This window comes from Oncorhynchus keta, chromosome 10 (assembly GCF_023373465.1).
Source record: "Oncorhynchus keta strain PuntledgeMale-10-30-2019 chromosome 10, Oket_V2, whole genome shotgun sequence".
In the NCBI taxonomy this organism is placed as follows: Eukaryota; Metazoa; Chordata; class Actinopteri; order Salmoniformes; family Salmonidae; genus Oncorhynchus; species Oncorhynchus keta.
Window position 1 is genome coordinate 9624768 of NC_068430.1, and position 23030 is coordinate 9647797.

Here is a 23030-nt window from a genome sequence, read left to right on the forward strand (position 1 = left end):
CACACACACACGCAGCTTACTGTGTTTAGAGTTGTGCAGATCCCATGCAGAGATGGTTTTGCAGGACGTAGGAAGGATCTGGTGTCTGAGAGACAAAGAGGTAAAGCTCTGTTCTACTGTAGCTGCTGCTGTGGAAGTCACAGTAAACTAGTGAGAAAGAGAGAGAGAGAGAGAGAGAGAGAGAGAGAGAGAGAGAGAGGAGAGATTCTATCCTCCACTGTCAGCTAACTAGCTGCTGCTGTGGAAGTCACAGTAAACTAGAGAGAGAGAGAGAGAGAGAGAGAGAGAGAGAGAGAGAGAGAGAGAGAGAGAGAGAGAGAGAGAGAGAGAGAGAGAGAGAGAGAGAGAGAGAGAGAGGTAGAGGTAGAGAGAGAGTGTACATGGGAAAGACCTATCCACATAAATCAATGATAGCCATCAGCAGAGAGAGGAGATTCCATTCTCCACTGTAAGCTAACTAGCTACTGCTAGCTGAAGCTTATTTTAGTGTCTGGGACCACTGTCAGCCACTGTCCTAGCGAGCTGTACACTTCGTATCTACTCTTTTCTATATCGCTGCGAGGGTTTTGTAAACGAGAGGAAGGAAGGACACCTCGACTCCACTTCCTTTTTCTGAATGAAGCACAGCAGAGACCTCTCCCTCCCTCCATCTCTGATAAAAACAAACCATGCTAGAAAAACAAGCAAGACACCTGATTAGTGGGGGAAAAGATCATTCCCTAAAGATGAACAAGCCCTCACTGCAACAAGCCCTCACTGCAACAAGCCCCTGCCACAGCACCGCAACAAGCCCACACAGCAGCACCTCAGCAAGCCCAAACTGCAACAAGCCCCTGCCACAGCACTGCAACAAGCCCACACTGCAACAAGCCCCTGCCGCAGCACTGCAACAAGCCCCTGCCACAGCACTGCAACAAGCCCACAATGCAACAAGCCCCTGCCACAGCACTGCAACAAGCCCCTGCCGCAGCACTGCAACAAGCCCACGTCGCAGCACCTCAGCACTGCAACAAGCCGCAGCACTGCAACAAGCCCACACAGCAGCACCTCAGCATTGAAACAAGCCCAAACTGCAATAAGCCGCAGCACGGCAACAAGCCCAAACAGCAACAAGCCCAAACTGCAACAAGCACACACCGCAGCACCTCAGCACTGCAACAAGCACCTGCCACAGCACCGCAACAAGCCCTCACTGAAACAAGCCCCTGCCACAGCACCGCAACAAGCCCACACTGCAACAAGCCCACACCGCAGCACTGCAACAAGCCCAAACTGCAACAAGCCCCTGCCACAGCACCGCAACAAGCCCACACTGCAACAAGCCCCTGCCACAGCACCGCAACAAGCCCACACTGCAACAACCGCAGCACGGCAACAAGCCCAAACTGCAACAAGCCCAAACTGCAACAAGCCCACACAGCAGCACCTCAGCACTGCAACAAGCCCAAACTGCAACACGGCAACAAGCCGCAGCACGGCAACAAGCCCAAACTGCAACAAGCCCACGGCGCAGCACCGCAGCACGGCAACAAGCACAAACCCGCAGCACGGCAACAAGCACAAACTGCAACAAGCCCACGGCGCAGCACCTCAGCACTGCAACAAGCCCAAACTGCAACAAGCCCCTGCCACAGCACCGCATGTTCCTTAAGAGTCTATTGACACCAATCTGCGATGGAAGGTGGCCGAGCTTCAGCAGTGTTTATCAGGCTATGAAACATCCCGAAAAATCGGTCTTCTCAACAAAAACACTATGCTTATTGGTTAATATTAACAGGGGCTGATAGATACACAGCTTTAAGGAGAAACCCTGTCATTAGGGAGCCATACAACCATTATGAAACACAGAGTAAAAAAGTAGTTTTGAGTGCAGAAAATAGTTGTATGCATTGAAGGCCAGGGCATAACGTAACCTGAAGATCAGAGTGTGAGATGGGCCTAGTTGGCTTTCAACCACCAACTAGGGCTTTTGGTAAATGCCTTGCTTTGGTCATTGATGATGGCAATTCGGGGACACCATGGCAGCAGATGTGTTAGTGTGCAGTTCATCTCCCTCAATCCATCACGTCTGGTCTTGGATTGGAGCGGGTTGGAGCGAGCGGTCGCATTCGCACTTCGGTCCGCAGGTAGTATTACTTTTCATTACATTTCATTATAGTACAACGGTTTGATTTGTCTAATCTTAGCAATTTCTTCTTAGCTAGCTACATAGCCGTCTTTGTATCAAAGATAATTGCGTAATTATCGTATTTCGTCGTCCTAACGTAGTCTACTGCCCAGCAGCTAGCCACATAGCTAACGTCCACCGTATAGCAGCACTGTAGAAACTATTACACTCAACTGAACGACTTGATTAGTGTAGTGTTAGCTAGCTACATAGTTGTCTTTGCTGTCTTCGTATCCAAGATAATTGTGTAGTCTAGAGTGTGTAGTCTTAGAGTGATTATCTTAATTTACCGAGGTTAGCTAGCCAGCTATTTGTCCTCCTTAACGTAGGAGACACTGCTAGCTAGCTAACAGCTAACAGCTAACAGCTAACAGCTAGCCAACGTCTACCGAATATAACTTCTGCACTCAACAACCCGGTCGCATTCCGCTTCGCTCCACAGGTAGTATCACATTTTCATTTCATTTCAAGGCCGGTTCGGTCCTCCCCTCCCGCTCCGTGGCTCGACGACTCATTGCGAGCTCACAGAACAGGGCTCCGGGCAGCCGAGCGGAAATGCAGGAAAACTCGCCTCCCTGCGGACCTGGCATCCTTTCACTCCCTCCTCTCTACATTTTCCTCCTCTGTCTCTGCTGCTAAAGCCACTTTCTACCACTCTAAATTCCAAGCATCTGCCTCTAACCCTAGGAAGCTCTTTGCCACCTTCTCCTCCCTCCTGAATCCCCCCTCCCCCCTCTCTGCAGATGACTTCGTCAACCATTTTGAAAAGAAGGTCGACGACATCCGATCCTCGTTTGCTAAGTCAAACGACACCGCTGGTTCTGCTCACACTGCCCTACCCTGTGCTCTGACCTCTTTCTCCCCTCTCTCTCAGATGAAATCTCGCGTCTTGTGACGGCCGGCCGCCCAACAACCTGCCCGCTTGACCCTATCCCCTCCTCTCTTCTCCAGACCATTTCCGGAGACCTTCTCCCTTACCTCACCTCGCTCATCAACTCATCCCTGACCGCTGGCTACGTCCCTTCCGTCTTCAAGAGAGCGAGAGTTGCACCCCTTCTGAAAAAACCTACACTTGATCCCTCCGATGTCAACAACTACAGACCAGTATCCCTTCTTTCTTTTCTCTCCAAAACTCTTGAGCGTGCCGTCCTTGGCCAGCTCTACCGCTATCTCTCTCAGAATGACCTTCTTGATCCAAATCAGTCAGGTTTCAAGACTAGTCATTCAACTGAGACTGCTCTTCTCTGCATCACGGAGGCGCTCCGCACTGCTAAAGCTAACTCTCTCTCCCTCTGCTCTCATCCTTCTAGACCTATCGGCTGCCTTCGATACTGTGAACCATCAGATCCTCCTCTCCACCCTCTCCGAGTTGGGCATCTCCGGCGCGGCCCACGCTTGATTGCGTCCTACCTGACAGGTCGCTCCTACCAGGTGGCGTGGCGAGAATCTGTCTCCTCACCACGCGCTCTCACCACTGGTGTCCCCCAGGGCTCTGTTCTAGGCCCTCTCCTATTCTCGCTATACACCAAGTCACTTGGCACTGTCATAACCTCACATGGTCTCTCCTATCATTGCAATGCAGACGACACACAATTAATCTTCTCCTTTCCCCCTTCTGATGACCAGGTGGCGAATCGCATCTCTGCATGTCTGGCAGACATATCAGTGTGGATGATGGATCACCACCTCAAGCTGAACCTCGGCAAGACGGAGCTCCTCTTCCTCCCGGGGAAGGACTGCCCGTTCCATGATCTCGCCATCACGGTTGACAACTCCATTGTGTCCTCCTCCCAGAGCGCTAAGAACCTTGGCGTGATCCTGGACAACACCCTGTCGTTCTCAACTAACATCAAGGCGGTGGCCCGTTCCTGTAGGTTCATGCTCTACAACATCCGCAGAGTACGACCCTGCCTCACACAGGAAGCGGCGCAGGTCCTAATCCAGGCACTTGTCATCTCCCGTCTGGATTACTGCAACTCGCTGTTGGCTGGGCTCCCCTGCCTGTGCCATTAAACCCTACAACTCATCCAGAACGCCGCAGCCCATCTGGTGTTCAACCTTCCCAAGTTCTCTCACGTCACCCCGCTCCTCCGCTCTCTCCACTGGCTTCCAGTTGAAGCTCGTAATCCGCTACAAGACCATGGTGCTTGCCTACGGAGCTGTGAGGGGAACGGCACCTCAGTACCTCCAGGCTCTGATCAGGCCCTACACCCAAACAAGGGCACTGCGTTCATCCACCTCTGGCCTGGCCCCCAATGGTGGAACAAACTCCTCACGACGCCAGGACAGCGGAGTCAATCACCACCTTCCGGAGACACCTGAAACCCCACCTCTTTAAGGAATACCTAGGATAGGATAAGTAATCCTTCTCACCCCCCCTAAAAGATTTAGATGCACTATTGTAAAGTGGCTGTTCCACTGGATGTCATAAGGTGAATGCACCAATTTGTAAGTCGCTCTGGATAAGAGCGTCTGCTAAATGACTTAAATGTAAATGTAAATGTAATGTAAATGTCTCAGTGAATGTCTCGCTGCCTTTATGCTCTCCTTCACAGCAGTGACAGTAATAGACAGACACAGCCATGCAATCAACACACACACACAGTGCATTGTTTCTATATTGTTGCATTTTAAATGTGACTGTGTTTTGCTACTTCTCATGTTTTTTTTTGTTTTTTTTTTTAAATGGGTAGCCAAATAAACACCACACGCACACACAATGTAAGCCTGGACCCAGGAACATGGAACCAGTCACCTCTTCCCTCCAGTTCTGATCAATTATTCACAAACAGTGGGGGGAGAGACAGCAAGGAGGATAGCGAGGAGAGAGAATAGGGGCAGAGTAGGGAGAAAGAGTGATGGGAGAGCAAGAATGCATGAGAAAGAGAGGAAGAGGGAAGCAGCAGCAGTAGTACCTCAGCTCTGTGCTTAGGCAGAGATCTATAAATAACTCCTCAAATCTCTCTAGAGAAAGCAACTCTGGCTGCTAATGCTGCTGATGCTAAAGCTGCTGCTAATGCTGCTGATGCTGCTAATGCTGCTGCTGCTACTACTGCTGTTGCTACTGCTGCTGCTGCTAATGCTGCTGCTGCTAATGCTGCTGCTGCTAATGCTGCTGCTGCTAATGCTGCTGCTGTGAATGCTGCTGCTGTGAATGCTGCTGATGCTAATGCTGCTGATGCTAATGCTGCTGATGCTAAAGCTGCTGCTAATTTTGCTGCTAATGCTGCTGATGCTAATGCTGCTGATGCTAAAGCTGCTGCTAATTTTGCTGCTAATGCTGCTGCTAATGCTGCTGATGCTAATACTGCAGCTGCTAATACTGCTGCTAATACTGCTAATGCTGCTGCTGCTGCTGCTAATGCTGCTGCTAATGCTGTTGCTGCTAATGCTGCTGATGCTAAAGCTGCTGCTAATGCTGCTGCTGCTAAAACTGCTGCTGCTAATGCTGCAGATGCTAATACTGCAGCTGCTAATACTGCTGCTGCTAATACTGCTAATGCTGAAGCTGCTGCTGCTAATGCTGCTGATGCTAATGCTGCTGCTGCTAATGCTGCTGATGCTAATGCTGCTGATGCTAAAACTGCTGATGCTAAAGCTGCTGCTAATGCTGCTGCCAATGCTGCTGATGCTAATACTGCAGCTGCTAATACTGCTGCTGCTAATACTGCTAATGCTAATGCTGCTGCTGCTAATGCTGCTGCTAATGCTGATGATGCTAAAGCTGCTGCTAATGCTGCTGCTGCTAAAACGGCTGCTGCTAATGCTGCTGATGCTAATACTGCAGCTGCTAATACTGCTGCTGCTAATACTGCTAATGCTGAAGCTGCTGCTGCTAATGCTAATGCTAATGCTAAAGCTGCTACTGCTGCTAATGCTGCTGATGCTAATGCTGCTGATGCTAATACTGCTAATGCTAATACTGCTAATGCTAATACTGCTAATGCTAAAAAACACACAGATACAGAAGCAGATCTCAGGTAGACAAACTGATGGAGAGATAGGGATAGCCTAATCGACTGCCGCCGCCTAATCGACTGCCGCCGCCTAATCGACTTGTTAATTTTTTACTCCATGTGTAACTCTGTGTTGTCTGTTCACACTGCTATTTTTTATTTTATTTTTTTATTTCACCTTTATTTAACCAGGTAGGCTAGTTGAGAACAAGTTCTCATTTGCAACTGCGACCTGGCCAAGATAACGCATAGCAGTGTGAACAGACAACACAGAGTTACACATGGAGTAAACAATTAGCAAGTCAATAACACAGTAGAAAAAATGGGCAGTCTATATACAATGTGTGCAAAAGGCATGAGGAGGTAGGCGAATAATACAATTTTGCAGATTAACACTGGAGTGATAAATGATCAGATGGGCATGTACAGGTAGAGATATTGGTGTGCAAAAGAGCAGAAAAGTAAATAAATAAAAACAGTATAAAAACAGTATGGGAATGAGGTAGGTGAAAAAGGGTGAGCTATTTACCTATAGACTATGTACAGCTGCAGCGATCGGTTAGCTGCTCGGATAGCTGATGTTTGAAGTTGGTGAGGGAGATAAAAGTCTCCAACTTCAGCGATTTTTGCAATTCGTTCCAGTCACAGGCAGCAGAGTACTGGAACGAAAGGCGGCCAAATGAGGTGTTGGCTTTAGGGATGATCAGTGAGATACACCTGCTGGAGCGCGTGCTACGGATGGGTGTTGCCATCGTGACCAGTGAACTGAGATAAGGCGGAGCTTTACCTAGCATGGACTTGTAAATGACCTGGAGCCAGTGGGTCTGGCGACGAATATGTAGTGAGGGCCAGCCGACTAGAGCATACAAGTCGCAGTGGTGGGTGGTATAAGGTGCTTTAGTGACAAAACGGATGGCACTGTGATAGACTGCATCCAGTTTGCTGAGTAGAGTGTTGGAAGCCATTTTGTAGATGACATCGCCGAAGTCGAGGATCGGTAGGATAGTCAGTTTTACTAGGGTAAGCTTGGCAGCGTGAGTGAAGGAGGCTTTGTTGCGGAATAGAAAGCCGACTCTGGATTTGATTTTTGATTGGAGATGTTTGATGTGAGTCTGGAAGGAGAGTTTGCTTTATCTTGGCCAGGTCGCAGTTGCAAATGAGAACTTGTTCTCAACTAGCCTACCTGGTTAAATAAAGGTGAAATAAATAAATAAAAAAATAAAATAAAATTGACTGCCGCCTAAACAGTGAGCTCCAGAAGTATTGGGACAGTAACCATGTGTGTGTTATTTTGGCTCTGTATTCCAGCACTTTGGATTTGAAATTATATAATTACGCTGAGGTTGCATGCTAGGAATATGGGACTAAATACTAAACTTTTGAATACTTTAATACACAAATTGATTTGTTCCAATACTATATACGACTTCCATCTATATAGGCCTTTCAATGTTCTGTGTCATCTAGTCCGTAAACCCTTCAGTTTAAAAAAATCATCATCAAGGGAACAAAACGTATGATCATTTCTATCATTTTCCAATTCAAAATAAAAAAACAGGCTAAAGTAAGTCCAACTTGACTAGAGAAACAGCACATTTCCATAAGAGTTTAATGTTGATAAACCAAGACTAGTTAGGCTATTGACACCAGTCCAATAGCTGAGGTGGACGAGAGAAAAAAAAAGCGCCAAGTTTATTCTCTAAAACCACATTAGCCTTTCCACAACAACCTGACTGCAGTTTAGAATTAGAGAACTAGGCAGCATCTATCCAGGCATACGCAGCAGGTAGCCTAGCGGGTAGAGCGTTGGGGTGGGAGAACTGCATCAAGTCGCTGTCAGTTTGAAACTTGTAAAAATGTCAATTTTTGTACACAAAAAACAAAGTAGTCTTTGGTTCCAGTACTTAGCTACACAGCAAAAAAATGTACTACTGAAAATACTACCAAGTTTGAATTTAGTTCAACTACCACCAGTCCAAGTTACTACAAAATGAACACTGAACAAAAATATAAAATGTAAAGTGTTGGTTCCATGTTTCACAAGCTGAAATAAAAGATCCCAGAAATGTTCCATATGCACAAACATATTACTTCTCTCAAATTGTGCACAAATACGTTTACATCCCTGTTAGTGAGCATTTTTCCTTTGCCAAGACAATCCATCTACCTGACAGGTGTGCCATATCAAGAAACTGATTAAACAGCATGACCATTACACAGGTGCACCTTGTGCTGGGGACAACAAAAGTCCACTTTAAAATGTGCAGTTTTATCACAGAACACAATGCCACAGATGTCTCAAGTGCAATTGAAATCAAATTTTATTGGTCACATACACATGGTTAGCAGATGTTAATGCAAGTGCAGCGAAATACTTGTTCTTCTAGTTCCAACAGTGCAGTAATATCTAACAATTCCCAACAACTACCTAATACACACAAATCTAAAGGGATGGAATAAGAATATGTACATATAAATATATGGATGAGCGATGGCCGAGCGGCATAGGCAAGATGCATTAGATGGTATAAAATACAGTATATCCATGTGATATGTGTAATGTAAGACATGTAAACATTATTAAAAAGTGGCATTATTAAAAGTGCCGTTTTTTAAAGTGACTAGCGATCGGGTCTCAATGTAGGCAGCAGCCTCTCTGAGTTAGTGATTGCTGTTTAACAGTCTGATGGCCTTGAGATAGAAGCTGTTTCTCAGTCTCTCGGTCCCCGCTTTGATGCACCTGTACTGACCTCGCCTTCTGGATGATAGCGGGGTGAACTGGCAGTGGCTCGGGTGATTGTTGTCCTTTATGATCTTCATGGCCTTCCTGTAACATCGGGTGGTGTAGGTGTCCTGGAGGGCAGGTAGTTTGCCCCCGGTGATGCTTTGTGCATACCTCACCACCCTCTGGAGAGCCTTACGGTTGTGGGCGGTAAAGTTGCCGTATCAGTGATGCAGCCCGACAGGATGCACTCGATTGTGCATCTGTAAAATTGTCAGGGTTTTAGGTGACAAGCCACATTTCTTCAGCAAACCTGAGGTTCAACACACTGTCTGTGTGGGTGGACCATTTCAGTTTGTCTGTGATGTGTACGCCCAGGAACTTAAAACTTTCCACCTTCTCCACTGCTGACCCTTTGATGTGGATGCGGGGCTGCTCCCTCTGCTGTTTCAAGTCCATGATCATCTTTATTTTATTGGCGTTGAGTGAGAGGTTGTTTTCCTGACACCACACTCCGAGTGCCCTCACCTCCTCCCTGTAGGCTGTCTCGTCGTTGTTGGTAATCAAGCCCACTACTGCTGTGTCATCTGCAAACTTGATGATTGAGTTGGAGGCGTGCATAGCCACGCAGTCATGGGTGGAACAGGGAGTACAGGAGAGGGCTGAGCACACACCCTTGTGGGGCTCCTGTGTTGAGGGTCAGTAAAGTGGAGATGTTGTTTCCTACCTTCACCACCTAGGGGCGGCCCGTCAGAAAGTCCACGACCCAGTTTGCACAGGGAGGGGTTCAAACCCAGGGCCTCCAGCCTGATGATGAACTTGAAGGGTACTATGGTGTTGAATGCTGAGCTGTAGTCAATTAACAGCATTCTTAAATAGGTATTCCTCTTGTCCAGATGGAATAGGCCAGTGTGATGGCGATTGCTTCATCTGTGAACCTGTTGGGGCAGTATGCAAACTGAAGTGGGTCTAGGGTGGCGGTGATACGATCCTTGACTTGCCTCTCAAAGCACTTCGTGATGACAGTAGTGAGTGCTACGGGGCGGTAGTCATTTAGTTCAGTTATCTTTGCCTTCTTGGGTACAGGAACAATGTACCCAAGAAGGTAAGATGCCTTCAACGTCGTTATAGAGAAATTGGCAGTATGTTCAACCGGCCTCACAACCACAGACCACACCAGCCCAGGACCTCCACATCCAGCCTATTCATCTGCAGCCTCGTCTGAGTGTTTCTGTCTGTAATAAAGTTATTTTGTGGGAAAACCTCATTCTGATTGGCTGGGCCTGGCTCCCCACTGGGTGGGAGGGCATAGGCCCGCCCACTTGACAGCCAGGCCCACCCATGGCTGCACCCCTGCCCCAGTCATGTGAAATCCACAGATTAGGGCCTAATAACTTTATTTCAATTGACTGCTATGAACTGTACGTCAGTAAAATCTTTGAAATTGTTGTATTTACATTTTTTTTTTGTTCAGTATAGTTAGTTACATTACTAGTTGAATTACATGTAGTTCACAACTCCTCAACACTGAGACCAGAAGACAGTAAGTATCCTGTTGCATTGTTGTTGGTGATGTTTACCCAACATCAAAACAATGAGTGAGTGGTAATGTTGTTGTTGTTTTGTGCTGCTTTTATTCACAATTCATTGAGAATCCTCTGAAATGCTTCAGATCAAGGCCATCTTGGCCAGGTCGCAGTTGTAAATGAGAACTTGTTCTCAACTTGCCTACCTGGTTAAAATAAAGGTGAAATAAAAATAAATAAAAAATGTAAAAAGCCTTCGGTTCAATGTTGTGTAGGTAGAATAGCTGATCTCTCGGTGGTTTGGTAGAATATTTAAAACCTCTCGCTTACCGTTAAGAGAGTGAGTCTTCTCTAGATGAAAGCTTCTTATTTTTTTGACGAGGGGTTGTTTCGAGTCGAAAGGCAGCTAACGGTGCCCGACTGCTTTGTACACAGACAGGCGAACAGCTGCCGGTGCCAAGTTCCCGACGGTTTAATATGGACAGCTCACACTGACAACAATACGCAGCAAGCAAGTTTAGCCTTTTCTTCCGTCTGTAGCTGTCAACCAGGTGTCAGTTCACAGCTGCTCATTCAACTAGCTAACTAGCTACAACACCTGTTATCATGAGCCCATAGACGAAATGCAGATATGCGGTTTTTCGCGCTAACGTTAGCTACCTCTTGTCAACCACTCCTCCGAATGGCTTACCCGTTACTAATAACGGTAGCTAGCAATACACGGGGAACTAGAGGGCGAGCTAGCTCGATGGCTAACCAAACGCTACTTGGCTCACCGTGAGAGCGACTGTCAAACGCTGTCGACTCAAAACAGCAACGCGTGAAACGAGGTACACGAAGCAATGAAGGCCCAACCAAAGACAAAATCAGAGATAAAGCATACAGCAAAATAACTAAAACCTAAAATAACTTCAATCTTAATTAAGCTTTATTAAAGAAAATACAAAATAAACAACAAAAAAAAACGCGACACGCCTCCAGATTTCTGCGTGTCAGCATCACTGTTTTCGCGCATCTCCGTGCTTTACGTCACCTCACAGTTCTTCAGATTAGTTACATTACATTTAAGTCATTTAGCAGAGCGACTTAGTTCCAACAAAAACAAATAATAATTTGTGTGAATTACTTCAAGATTAAAGTGACGCTCCACAATTATTATTATTATTATTTGATTTTTTCAGGCAGTAGCTTTGAAAGTGGTACTAATGAGTCATAACGGGTCCCCGGTTTTTGTGTACCATGTCATCCAATTGTGTACATTTTCTTTTGCAATTTGTATGAAATGTTACAATCCAATTCGTACAAAATGTTGCACTTAAGATCATGGACTGCATTTGAACTAGCTACATTACGTCTACTGGCATTATTCCACTGAAGAATACTATCCTACTTCAACAAAAGAGCATTACTTGTACTGCTTTTACTAGTCTATATTTTTCAACACTTTGGGCAGCTGAAGCACATCACACAATTTTTATTTAGGAAAATTACCCTTGTTGACTTGAGTGGAGTAAAATCATGTATTGAGTTCCACAGTATGAGTCATAATACCCATAAAACCTAGATGCAAAACCTGGAAATTGTTTTATTTTTACTTCATAGGCTGTTTTGTGTAGGCTTACCCTGTGGTGATGTTTTGATAACTGCGCAAATCTCTCAGACAAGGTAACTTATGAATATATTCACCTGCAATTACCCACAAAAAGATAACATGCTGATTAGCCGCTAATGTGGCTATCATACAGAACTACACATCCTGTCGCAAGCGTTGACGTAATCACTCACGGTCCAGGGTGGGAAAAAATGTCATCGACAAGTAGCAAGTAACCTAGCGAGTAATTATAGCCTTTTTAGTTTCTCGTGTAAATAATTGATAGTGTATTTCTTGTATGCATTCTTGTTTAGCATTTTTTATATTTGCCTTTGTAGCTAACATTAGGTCTCTCGGTCAATCAGAAGCAAGGATGATTCTGTGCTGTCTTACAAACAGAGAGAAGAGACAACACAACGCTACATAAAGAGAGATGGAAGGCAACATAGCAAGGCAGCTACACACGACAACAACAAACAACATGGTACAAACATTTTTGGGCACAGACAACAGCACAAAAGGCAAGAAGGTAGAGATAGAGACAGAGGCCTAGTCTTACAAACAGTTGTGGCTGCGTTGTGTGATGTATCGTCTCTACCTCTAGAGCCCTAGTGGACTAGCTAGCATGGAGTCTGGAGAAAAGTCTGACTATACGAACAATGAGCTAACATACACTATATATACAAAGGTATGTGGACACCCCTTCAAATGAGTGGATTCGGCTACTTCAGCCACACCCATTGCTGACAGGTGTATAAGTTCGAGCACACCAACATGCAATTGCCATAGACAAACATTAGCTGGAGAATAGCGTTACTAAAGAGCTCAGTGACTTTCAACTTCAAATCAAAGTTTATTTGTCATGTGCGCCGAACAATAGGTAAGTAAAGAAATAAAAACAAAAGTAAAAAGACAGTGAAAAATAACAGTAGCGAGGCTACACACAGTAGAGGGGCTACACACAGTAGAGGGGCTACACACAGTAGAGGGGCTACACACAGTAGCGAGGCTACATACAGTAGAGGGGCTACACACAGTAGCGAGGCTACATACAGTAGCGAGGCTATACACAGTAGAGGGCTATACACAGTAGCGAGGCTACATACAGTAGAGGGGCTACACACAGTAGCGAGGCTACATACAGTAGCGAGGCTACATACAGTAGCGAGGCTACATACAGTAGAGGGGCTACACACAGTAGCGAGGCTACATACAGTAGCGAGGCTACATACAGTAGAGGGGCTACACACAGTAGCGAGGCTACACACAGTAGCGAGGCTACATACAGTAGAGGGGCTACATACAGTAGCGAGGCTACACACAGTAGCGAGGCTACATACAGTAGAGGGGCTACATACAGTAGCGAGGCTACATACAGTAGCGAGGCTATACACAGTAGCGAGGCTACATACAGGCACTGGTTAGTCGGTCGGATTTGAGGTAGTATGTACATGTAGATATGGTTGAAGTGTCTATCTATAAAATAGCCTCCCAACATTCTACTCAGAAAACTGGATGTAGTCTATCACAGTGCCATCCGTTTTTCCACCACAGCCCCATACACTACTCATCACTGCGACCTGTATGCTCTCGTTGGCTGGCCCTCGCTTCATACTCGTCGCCAAACCCACTGGCTACAGGTTATCTACAAGTCTCTGCTATGTAAAGTCCCGCCCTATCTCAGCTCGCTGGTCACCATAGCAGCACCCACACATAGCACGCGCTCCAGCAGGTATATCTCACTGGTCACCCCCAAAGCCAACTCCTCCTTTGGTCGCCTTTCCTTCCAGTTCTCTGCTGCCACTGACTGGAACGAACTGCAAACATCACTGAAGCTGGAAATTCCCATCTCCCTCACTAGCTTTAAGAACCATCTGTCAGAGCAGCTCACAGATAACTGTTCATAGCCCATCTGTATACAGCCCATCTATCTACCTCATCCCCATACTGTATTTATATAGCTCCTTTTGCACCACAGTATCTCTACTTGCACATCCATCATTCCAGTGTTTAATTGTCATATTGTAATTACTTCGCCACCATGGCCTATTTATTGCCTTAACTCCCTTATTTGACCTAATTTGCACTCACTGTATATAGACTTTGTTTTCTTTTTTTCTACTGTATTATTGAATATGTTTTGTTCATTCCATGTGTAACTCTGTGTTGTTGTATGTGTCAAACTGCTATGCTTTATCTTGGCCAGGTCGCAGTTGCAAATGAGAACTTGTTCTCAACGTGCCTACCTGGTTAAATAAATGTGAAATAAATCAACTAGCTTACCTGGTTAAATAATTAAATAAAGGTAAGGGGGAAAAAAACTATGCATATATGATAAACAGAGAGTAGCAGCAGCGTAAAAGAGGGGCTGGGCGGGGCACACAATGCAAATAGTCCAGGTAGCCATTTGATTACCTGTTCAGAAGTCTTATGGCTTGGTGGTAAAAACTGTTGAGAAGCCTCTTTGTCCTAGACTTGGCACTCCGGAAACCGCTTGCCATGCAGTAGTAGAGAGAACAGTCTATGACTGGGGTGGCTGCGGTCTTTGACAATTTTTAGGGCCTTCCTCTGACACCGCCTGGTGTAAAGGTCCTGGATGGCAGGCAGCTTAGCCCCAGTGATGTACTGGGCCGTAAGCATTACCCTCTGTTGTGCCTTGTGGTCGGAGGCCAAGCAATTGCCGTACCAGGCAGTGATGCAACCAGTCAGGATGCTCTTGATGTTGCTTGGCATTGTCATTTCCAACAAGACAATTTGTCAAATTCCTGTCCTCCTAAAGATGCCCCGGTCAACTGTAAGTGCTGTTATTGTGAAGTGGTAACGTCCAAGAGCAACAATGGCTCAGCCGCAAAGTGGTAGGCCACACAAGCTCACAGAATGGGAACGCCGAGTGCTGAAGCGCGTAGCACATAAACATCGTCTGTACTCTGTTGCAACACTCACTACCGAGTTCCAAACTGCCTCTGGAAGCAACGTCAGTAAAATAACTGTTCATCGGGTACTTCATAAAATGTGTTTCCGGGGCCGAGCAGCAGCACACAAGCCGAAGATCACCGTGCGCAACGCCAAGCGATGGCTGGAGTGGTGTAAAGCTTGCCGACATTGGACTCTGGAGCAGTAGAAACGCGTTCTCTGAAGTGATGAATCGCACTTCCCCATCTGGCAGTCCGGCGGACAAATCTGGGTTTGGCAAATGCCAAAAGAATGCTACCCGCCCCAATGCATAGTGCCAACTGTAAAGTTTGGTGGAGGAGGATTAATGATCTGGGGCTGTTTTTCATGATTTGGGCTCCTTAGTTCCAGTGAAGGGAAATCTTAATGCTACATCATACAATTACATTCTCGACGATTCTGTGCTTCCAACTTTATGGGAACAGTTTGGAGAAGGCTCTTTCCCGTGTCAGCATGACAATGCCCCCGTACATAAACGAGGTCCATACAAATCAAATCAAATGTATTTATATAGCCCTTCGTACATCAGCTGATATCTCAAAGTGCTGTACAGAAACCCAGCCTAAAACCCCAAACAGCAAGCAATGCAGGTGTAGAAGCACCTGAAATGCACAGAAATGGTTTGTCGAGATCGGTGCGGTAGAACTTGACTGGCCTGCACAGAGTCCTGACCTCAACCCCATCCAACACCTTTTGGATGAATTTGAATGTAGATTGCAAGCCAATCCCTAATCTCCCAACATTAGTGGCTGACCTCACTAATGCTGTTGTAGCTGATTTGAAAGCAAGTCCCTGAAATGTTCCAACATCTAGTGAAAAGCCTTCCCAGAGGAGTGGGGACCAACTCCATAGTAATGCCCATGATTTTGGAATGAGATGTTCGACGAGCAAATGTCCTCATACAGTACCAGTCAAAAGTTGACACACCTACTCATTCAATGTTTTTTTGGTCTTTATTTTTACTATTTTCTACACTGTAGAATAATAGTGAAGACATCAAAACTATGAAATAACACATATGGAATCATGTGTTAAACAAATCTAAATATATTTTAGATTCTTCAAAGTAGCCACCCTTTGCCTTGATGACAGCTTTGCACACTCTTGGCATTCTCTCAACCAGTTTCGTGAGGAATGCTTTTCCAACAGTCTTGAAGGAGTTCCCACATATGCTGAGCACTTTTTTGGCTGCTTTTGCTTCACTCTGTAGTCCAACTCATCCCAAACCATCTCAATTGGGTGGAGGCCAGGTCATCTGATGCAGCACTCCATCACTCTCCTTGGTCAAATAGCCCTTACACAGCCTGGAGGCGTGTTTTGGGTCATTGTCCTGACGAAAAAGAAATTAGTCCCAATAAGCGCAAACCAGATGGGATGGCATATTGCTGCAGAATGCTGTGGTAGCCATGCTGGTTACGTGTGCCTTGAATTTTAAATAAATCACCGACAGTATCACCAGCAAAGCACCATCACACCTCCTCCTCCATGCTTCACGGTGGGAACCACACGTGCGGAGATCATCTGTTCATCTACTCTGTGTCTCACAAAGTCACGACGGTTGGAACCAAAATCTCAAACTTGGACTCATCAGACTAAAGGACAGATTTCCACCAGTCTAATGTCCATTGCTCGTGTTTCTTGTTCCAAGCAAGTCTCTTCTTCTTATTGGTGTCCTTTTTAGTAGTGTTTTTTTGCAGCAATTCAACCATGAAGGCCTGATTCATGCAGTCTCCTCTGAACAGTTGATTATGAGATGTGTCCGTTACTTGAACTCTGTGAAGCATTTACTTGGGCTGCAATCTAAGGTGCAGTTAACTTAATTAGCTTATCCTCTGCAGCAGAGGTAGCTCTGTATCTTCCTTTCCTGTGGCGGTCCTCATGAGCCAGTTTCATTATTGCGCTTGATGGTTTTTGCGACTGCACTTAAAAATGTTTAAAGTTCTTGAAATGTTCCACAATGACTGACCTTCATGTCTTAAAGTAATGGACTGTCATTCATCTTTGCTTATTTGAACTGTTCTTTACATAATATGGACTTTGTCTTTTACCAAATACGGCTATTTTCTTTATATCACGCATACTTTGTCACAACACAACTGATTGGCTCAAACGCATTAAGGAAAGAAATTCCACAAATTAACTTTTAACAAGGCACACCTGTTAACTGAAATGCATTCCAGGTGACTACCTCATGAAGCTGGTTGAGAGAATGCCAAGTGTGTGCAAAGCTGTCAAGGCAAAGGATGGCTACTTTGAAAAATCTCAAATATATATATTTGATTTGTTAACACTTTTTTTGGCTACTACATGATTCCATATGTGTTATTTCATAATTCTGATATTGTCACTATTATTCTACATTGTAGAAAATAGTAAAAATAAAGAAAAACCCTGGAATGAGTAGGTGTGTCCAAACTTTTGACTGGTAATCTACTTTTGGGCATGTAGTGTAACTAGCTAGCTACACGTTAGCTAAATAGTCATGCGCAGGTGGGCTAACGTTAGCTAGAATGTCACCATGTGGAAAAGTGTAACTACATGAACGGTGAGCTAACATTAACTAGCTGGCTAGCAATTGTAGCTCACAAAGTACTAGTTGGCTCAATGTTTTCCCATAGAAAACACATGGTTTTGTTCCATGATTGCATATGTTGTACCTGATTAATCAAATTCCCTGTGAAATCAGTTATACATCTCAGCAGGGATGGAAATTAAGCTAGCCCGAGGCTAGTACTTTTCAGACTGGGCTCGTAGAAAATGTGCCAAACTAGCTTGACACAGCAGTAACATTTTGCCTTTACAAACATCAAGATTTTAGGACCTGAATGTTACCCTGAATGTAGAAATCATGGACTGCTGGCCATTGCACAAAATCCCTGCATGCCAGTTCCTTTCAGACCCCCCCCCCCATAGAGACCTGCCAACAGGAAGGATGTTAAGTGACACGTCTTTCAATGCCTGGCTATGAAAACCTTGAAATGCATTCGTTGTAAGAAATGTGCTGTATAAATAAAGTTGTATTTGATTGATGACATTACCGTTTATAAATCTTATAATTAGTCATGGGAATAGTTCTCCTATTTATTTATTGTGTACTCACTTTTGTTGCCAGCGGTTTAGACATTAATGGCTGTGTGTTGAGTTAATATGAGGGGACAGCAAATTTACACTGTTATACAAGCTGTACACTCACTACTTTACATTGTAGCAAAGTGTAATTTCTTCAGTGTCGTCACATGAAAAGATACACACAAATATTTACAAAAATGTGAGGGGTGTACTCCCTTTTGTGATATACTGTACATCTCTCATTTAATTGGATCAAGTAGGCTACGAAATAGATCAGTTATATGTATTTGAAGTTTTGCAATATCATAGGCAGCACGGTATATAATATCGGTATACAGTCACATTTAACAGCTGATCCTTTATATTGAAGTCGCCTATGTACTGTATCAAGTTAGTTTCAACTTTTTGTCACATGCACAAGTACAGTGAAATGACTTATCTTGCTACTCATTCCCAACAATCCAGTCTGGGGAGGCGCACAATTGGCCCTGCGTCATTCCGGGATTGGCCAGTATAGGCCGTCATTGGCCCTGCGTCATTCCGGGATTGGCCAGTATCAAATCAAATCAAATCAAATTTATTTATATAGCCCTTCGTCATTCTGGGATTGAAAGTATACAGAAACCCAGCCTAAAACCCCAAACAGCCAATGCAGGTGTAAAAGCACAGTGGCTGGCCCCAGTATAGGCCGTCATTGGCCCTGCGTCATTCCGGGATTGGCCAGTATAGGCCGTCATTGGCCCTGCGTCATTCTGGGATTGGCCAGTATAGGCCGTCATTGGCCCTGCGTCATTCTGGGATTGGCCAGTATAGGCCGTCATTGGCCCTGCGTCATTCTGGGATTGGCCAGTATAGGCCGTCATTGGCCCTGCGTCATTCCGGGATTGGCCAGTATAGGCCGTCATTGTAAATTGTCATTGTGAATTTTTTCTTGACTGACTTGCCTAGTTAAATAAAGGTAAAAAAAATAATGATTTAAACAATTTTAGCAATGAATATCAGTAGAACTGTAAAAACATATATACAAAGTCAACAAGAAGAAGAGAAATAAACTAAAAATAACTGTAACTACTGTAAGTACTGTAATTGAAAAAACAATGTGCAGTCTTGTAACTGCTCTTGTTTGTAGAATGAAGAGTGGACCAAGGCGCAGCGTGGTAGGCGTACATCGTCTTTTTATTGATGACACCAAACAAAATAACAAAGACAAAAAAAAATGACAACTTATGTATGATCCCCAATCAGAGACAACAATAGACAGCTGCCTCTGATTGGGAACCACACTCAGCCAAACACAAAGAAAGAGAAAACATAGACTTTCCCACCCGAATCACACCCTGACCTAACCAAACACAGAGAATCATGAGGCTCTCTAAGGTCAGGGTGCCATGTAAATCAAATCAATCATACAATTCTGCCATATAAATCAAATCAAATGTATTTACATAGCCCTTCTTACATCAGCTGATATCTCAAAGTGCTGTACAGAAACCCAGCCTAAAACAGCAAGCAATGCAGGTGTAGAAGCACGGTGGCTAGGAAAAACTCCCTAGAAAGGCCAAAACCTAGGAAGAAACCTAGAGAGGAACCAGTTTATGATGGGTGGCCAGTCTTCTGGCTGTGCCGGGTGGAGATTATAACAGAACATGGCCAAGATTTTACATTTAAGTCATTTAGCAGACGCTCTTATCCAGAGCGACTTACAAATTGGTGCATTCACCTTATGACATCCAGTAGAATAGTCACTTTACAATAGTGCATCTAAATCTTAAAGGGGGGTGAGAAGAAATACTTATCCTATCCTAGGTATTCCTTAAAGAGGTGGGGTTTCAGGTGTCTCCGGAAGGTGGTGATTGACTCCGCTGTCCTGGCGTCGTGAGGGAGTTTGTTCCACCATTGGGGGCCAGAGCAGCGAACAGTTTTGACTGGGCTGAGCGGGAACTATACTTCCTCAGTGGTAGGGAGGCGAACAGGCCAGAGGTGGATGAACGCAGTGCCCTTGTTTGGGTGTAGGGCCTGATCAGAGCCTGGAGGTACTGAGGTGCTGTTCCCCTCACAGCTCCGTAGGCAAGCACCATGGTCTTGTAGCAGATGCGAGCTTCAACTGGAAGCCAGTGGAGAGAGCGGAGGAGCGGGGTGACGTGAGAGAACTTGGGAAGGTTGAACACCAGACGGGCTGCGGCGTTCTGGATGAGTTGTAGGGGTTTAATGGCACAGGCAGGGAGCCCAGCCAACAGCGAGTTGCAGTAGTCCAGACGGGAGATGACAAGTGCCTGGATTAGGACCTGCGCCGCTTCCTGTGTGAGGCAGGGTCGTACTCTGCGGATGTTGTAGAGCATGAACCTACAGGAACGGGCCACCGCCTTGATGTTAGTTGAGAACGACAGGGTGTTGTCCAGGATCACGCCAAGGTTCTTAGCGCTCTGGGAGGAGGACACAATGGAGTTGTCAACCGTGATGGCGAGATCATGGAACGGGCAATCCTTCCCCGGGAGGAAGAGCAGCTCCGTCTTGCCGAGGTTCAGCTTGAGGTGGTGATCCGTCATCCACACTGATATGTCTGCCAGACATGCAGAGATGCAATTCGCCACCTGGTCATCAGAAGGGGGAAAGGAGAAGATTAATTGTGTGTTGTCTGCATAGCAATGATAGGAGAGACCATGTGAGGTTATGACAGAGCCAAGTGACTTGGTGTATAGCGAGAATAGGAGAGGGCCTAGAACAGAGCCCTGGGGGACACCAGTGGTGAGGAGACAGATTCTCGCCACGCCACCTGGTAGGAGCAACCTGTCAGGTAGGACGCAATTCAAGCGTGGGCCGCGCCGGAGATGCCCAACTCGGAGAGGGTGGAGAGGAGGATCTGATGGTTCACAGTATCGAAGGCAGCCGATAGGTCTAGAAGGATGAGAGCAGAGGAGAGAGAGTTAGCTTTAGCAGTGCGGAGCGCCTCCGTGATACAGAGAAGAGCAGTCTCAGTTGAATGACTAGTCTTGAAACCTGACTGATTTGGATCAAGAAGGTCATTCAGAGAGAGATAGCGGGAGAGCTGGCCAAGGACGGCACGTTCAAGAGTTTTGGAGAGAAAAGAAAGAAGGGATACTGGTCTGTAGTTGTTGACATCGGAGGGATTGAGTGTAGGTTTTTTCAGAAGGGGTGCAACTCTCGCTCTCTTGAGGACGGAAGGGACGTAGCCAGCGGTCAGGGATGAGTTGATGAGAGAGGTGAGGTAGGGGAGAAGGTCTCCGGAAATGGTCTGGAGAAGAGAGGAGGGGATAGGGTCAAGCGGGCAGGTTGTTGGGCGGCCGGCCGTCACAAGACGCAGATTTCATCTGGAGAGAGGGAGAAAGAGGTCAGAGCACAGGGTAGGGCAGTGTGAGCAGAACCAGCGGTGCCGTTTGACTTAGCAAACGAGGATCGGATGTCGTCGACCTTTTCAAAATGGTTGACGAAGTCATCTGCAGAGAGGGAGGAGGGGGGAGGGGGAGGAGGATTCAGGAGTGAGGAGAAGGTGGCAAAGAGCTTCCTAGGGTTAGAGGCAGATGCTTGGAATTTAGAGTGGTAGAAAATGGCTTTAGCAGCAGAGACAGAGGAGGAAAATGTAGAGAGGAGGGAGTGAAAGGATGCCAGGTCCGCAGGGAGGCGAGTTTTCCTCCATTTCCGCTCAGCTGCCCGGAGCCCTGTTCTGTGAGCTCGCAATGAGTCGTCGAGCCACGGGGCGGGAGGGGAGGACCGCGCCGGCCTGGAGGATAGGGGACATAGAGAGTCAAAGGATGCAGAAAGGGAGGAGGGAGGGTTGAGGAGGCAGAATCAGGAGATAGGTTGGAGAAGGTATGAGCAGAGGGAAGAGATGATAGGATGGAAGAGGAGAGAGTAGCGGGGGAGAGAGAGCGAAGGTTGGGACGGCGCGATACCATCCGAGTAGGGGCCGTGTGGGAGGTGTTAGATGAGAGCGAGAGGGAAAAGGATACAAGGTAGTGGTCGGAGACTTGGAGGGGAGTTGCAATGAGGTTAGTGGAAGAACAGCATCTAGTAAAGATGAGGTCGAGCGTATTGCCTGCCTTGTGAGTAGGGGATGAAGGTGAGAGGGTGAGGTCAAAAGAGGAGAGGAGTGGAAAGAAGGAGGCAGAGAGGAATGAGTCAAAGGTAGACGTGGGGAGGTTAAAGTCGCCCAGCACTGTGAGAGGTGAGCCGTCCTCAGGAAAGGAGCTTATCAAGGTATCAAGCTCATTGATGAACTCTCCGAGGGAACCTGGAGGGCGATAAATGATAAGGATGTTAAGCTTGAAAGGGCTGGTAACTGTGACAGCATGGAATTCAAAGGAGGCGATGGAGGGGAGATGGGTGAGGGGAGAAAGAGAGAATGACCACTTGGGAGAGATGAGGATCCCGGTGCCACCACCCCGCTGACCAGAAGCTCTCGGGGTGTGCGAGAACACGTGGGCGGACGAAGAGAGAGCAGTAGGAGTAGCAGTGTTGTCTGTGGTGATCCATGTTTCCGTCAGTGCCAAGAAGTTGAGGGACTGGAGGGAGGCATAGGCTGAGATGAACTCTGCCTTGTTGGCCGCAGATCGGCAGTTCCAGAGGCTACCGGAGACCTGGAACTCCACGTGGGTCGTGCGCGCTGGGACCACCAGATTAGGGTGGCCGCGGCCACGCGGTGTGGAGCGTTTGTATGGTCTGTGCAGAGAGGAGAGAACAGGGATAGACAGACACATAGTTGACAGGCTACAGAAGAGGCTACGCTAATGCAAAGGAGATTGGAATGACAAGTGGACTACACGTCTCGAAGATGTTCAAATGTGCATGCTCCTGGAATCAGATATTTTAGTTACCATAATCCTGGCTGCTGACTCTGTGACCGAGTCACCATACTCCTAGCTGCTGACTCTGTGACCGAGTCACCATACTCCTGGCTATTGACTCAGTGACTAACCACCATACTCCTGGCTGCTGACTCAGTGACTAACCACCATAGTCCTGGCTGCTGACTCAGTGACTAACCACCATAGTCCTGGCTGCTGACTCAGTGACTAACCACCATAGTCCT

At 46.3% G+C, this 23030-nt stretch overlaps 1 protein-coding gene across 1 annotated transcript in view; it reads right to left on the reverse strand.

The window, feature by feature from the left end:
• LOC118389608 (R3H domain-containing protein 2) overlaps nt 1-11447 on the reverse strand; it is a 126355-nt gene extending 114908 nt beyond the window's left edge. The window contains 1 exon segment of the mRNA XM_052528625.1: nt 10702-11447. The gene's annotated coding sequence lies outside the window, so the exon portion shown is untranslated.
• Between the last annotated feature and the right edge of the window lie 11583 nt (nt 11448-23030).